This window comes from Myotis brandtii, unplaced genomic scaffold, assembly GCF_000412655.1.
Source record: "Myotis brandtii unplaced genomic scaffold, ASM41265v1 scaffold1204, whole genome shotgun sequence".
Lineage (NCBI taxonomy): Eukaryota > Metazoa > Chordata > Mammalia > Chiroptera > Vespertilionidae > Myotis > Myotis brandtii.
This window is the reverse complement of record NW_005354186.1, coordinates 364,074-367,426: the sequence shown is the minus strand read 5'-3', so window position 1 is coordinate 367,426 and position 3,353 is coordinate 364,074.

Sequence of the window (3,353 nt, the reverse complement as noted above, 5' to 3'; positions counted from 1 at the left end):
GCCGCGCAGAGCCGTCCCCTCCCGCCTCCCTGCAGCCCTGGGAGAGGAAGCTCCCGGTGGCGGGGCGCAGGGAAATGCCCCCGCTCCCACTGGCCTCGCTCCCGCGAGTGCGACGGCTGTCCAGGTGCGGGGAGAGGCAGGGAGGCCGCAGCATCCGGGGCCTCTGAGCAGTTTTCTCACGGCTGAAAAATGAATGGAGTTGGAGAAGCCAGGCTCCGAGTCCCTCGGTCAAAGGCACAAAAGGCCACTCCTACCCCCTGCCTCGGCCCCCAGAGGAAGCTTATCAACATCCAGGCCCAGGGACCACACCTTCCATGTTACCATCACAGGCTTCCCAGGCCCATCGTTTCTAGAATCTAATTGAAATCCCACCTGTTGAGAATGGGGGCCCGTCGACCTTTCCTATCCAGGAGGTTCCTTTCTCCATGTGAACCACTCAGACCCCAGACCTCAGCAAAGGGCCCACCAGGGCTTGAGCATCCTCTGCAGCTGCAGGCCCCTCCTCCAGGTCTCTCCTCCCCCAGCTGCCCCCGCAGGCCCCACCCCCAAAGTCTAGAATGCACCCAGCGTGAGGGAGGGGAGAGGCTGAGAAAGATGGCCCCTGAGCTCCCGGTCCAGGGATTGGGGTGCTACTGGCAGGTTGTCTCTCAGCCCTCTAGTCTGGCCCCAGGGGAACCACACAGAGGATGCAGCACTGCCTCCCTGGGCTGCTGCGAGATCCCCAGCAGGAAGCCGGGCTTCCGCAGGAAACTAGAGTTGCCCGATAGCTTTGACTCCAGCCCCTCTGTTCTGCCCCCAGCTTTGCCCCAGGGCTGTGGAGTCAGGCCAGGCTGAGCAGTGTGGCTTTGGCCATGTTAATCAACCTGTTTGTGCCTCATTTTAAATGGGGGTCCTAATCCAGGCTTTTCACTACGGGGTGGCTGTGAGGAATGTGCTTGTTTAGACCCATTCTTTCCAGCGACTCCCCTTCCAAGCTGTATGGCCCTGAAAAGGGAACTTCGAAGCTTTGTTCCTCTGCTTCTTCAGCTGTAAAATGGAGATAATACTCCCTCCCTCAGAGGGTTATGCATGAAGGTCAGTTGCTTTTATTCAGAAGAGCAATACAATCCTCGAGAAAGTATTCTTGTCCCACACAGCCTGCACGTGTCTGCTCTGAGCTGGTGGGAGGGAGAGATCAGACACTTCCCTGCCCTTCCTGTGACATCCCGGGGGAGACTGAGATGTGAATAGATAAATAAGCACATCAGAGTGTTTGCGTCCTATTGGAGAGAGTGCCCTGGGCTTGACCTTGGCAGGAGACTAGATTTCCACAGGTGTGACTTCCTCCTTCAAGCTTCTCTGCCTTTCTTCTTCCCTCGGTTGACTGGGAGAGCATCCAAGGAAAAAGACAATGATGAGTGTGTCATAGATGTGGGAGGAGGGGGAGTGAGCAAGTGAGGGTGGCACAAGACGGTCACTGGCCGGACCTTCAAGAGGGGGCTCGCTGGCCGCCGATCAGTTATTCTCATCATTGATGTTTCTATCTCTCCCTCTCCCTTCCTCTCTGAAATCAATAAAGATATATTTTAAAAAAAAACACACTCAAGAAGGGGCTTGCGTCTCTGGACCTCACAGCTGACTGACCTGAGGCAGGAGATGGACATAGTGACGCCTCGTACGTCACTTCCATGCTCTTACGCAGTGAGATGTGCGGGCATTTGTTCATTCATCCAGTAAGTGGTTCCTGAGCCCCAGCCACGTGTCAGGCGCGCTGAGCAGGATGGCCGATGACACCCGTGCAAGCCTGACGTCATGATGGATGTTTGCGGATCCGGGTGGAATGGGCAGAAAGGACTTTGTAGTAGGACAGGCCCTTTCCAGCTGTGAGACAAGCCCGTGAGCTGTCCCGCTGAGGGTTTTAAGGCACTGGGAGCAGTGGCACAGCTGTGAGTGCTCAGGCTGTGTGACAGGAAAGTGGAGGAAAGCCTGGGAAATGGGTCAGCGCAGAGCCACACCTCCCTGGAGGGGAGCCAGCAGCCACCAACCTGGCATGTGCAAGCCCAGGCTTCCGGAACCCCAGACACCCCGGGTGGCTCACTTCCTCCTGTGCCAGCTGCTTCGGGGTTAGGATCCTAGACTTGGGGAGTGGAAGCCCGGAGAGGCTGAGGCACTTGCCTTGCAAAAAAAAACGCTTGCTTGTTAGAGAGCCAGGAGCACAATTACTGTGGAGATGACGACGCTGATGGAGAGGCCCTGCTTAAGAGCCCGGAGAGGCTGAGGCACTTGCCTTGCAAAAAAAAAACAACAAAAAAAACACGCTTGCTTGTTAGAGAACCAGGAGCACAATTACTGTGGAGATGACGACGGTGATGGAGAGGCCTTGCTTAAGTGCATGGACCCTAGACCCGAATCCCACCACTCCCTGGCTGTGTAGCCTTTGGGCCACTTACTACACTTACTCTCTGGGCCTCATCCTACTTTGTAAAATAGGGATGAAATGAGTACCTGCTTCATGGGAATAAATGAATTAACAGATGTACAGCCCTAGGAGCAGGGCCTGGGCTGGGTCAGCCCCTTATAACACGAGGTGCTCTTCCCCTTATACCACAGAATCCTCCAGAGAACAGCTGTAAGGCATGAGAAACTACCCACCCTGCCCACTCGGAGAGCTGGTCTCCAGGGCTGGTGGGGGACTAGCACAAAAGACAGAAAGGACTCCAGGAGCAACTGGGACTGCGGCCCTTTGCAGTGGGGCAGGCAAAGGGCTGTGGCTTGGTGGCAAGCACCTGAGAACCCAGCGTTGCCAGACAGGCTGTGTCGTTGTCCTGAAGGTCCGCGCCTCTGCCCCCCACGCCAGGAGCAGCCTGAGATTCCCCTGGTTACACCGGAGAGCAGAGGGGCCGCAGCGTTTGTCTGAGGGCTGGGGAAGGAGGGAAATGAAGCCTCAATGAGCCTCACTCACAAGCTGGACATGGCCAGGCCTAGAGATTGCAGGGACCACCCCAGGGGACCCAGGCAGGGTCTCTATGAGCCCCAGGGAAGAAGAGTCCCTGGCCTCCGGCCCCTCGAGCCTTGAGCCAGAGCCCCTGATGGTTGAGGGTTACAGGCGTGTGTGTGTGTGTGTGTGTGTGTGTGTGTGTGTGTGTGTGTGTGTGTCTTCCTGGAGCTGGTGGCTTCCATCTGTCTTCTGAGTCACCTGAGTGGACAGAGGAGTGATTGGCGGTAGGTGGGGCTTGGGCTAATTTGGTTTCTGAGTCGTCGCTGTGAGAGCGGCTTCAGGAGGTGCAGGGAGTATGCCCTGTTCTCTGAAAGTGCCCACATAGACCCCAAAAGCACAGGATCTGGACCCTTGAGTTCCTGGCCCCACCATTTAC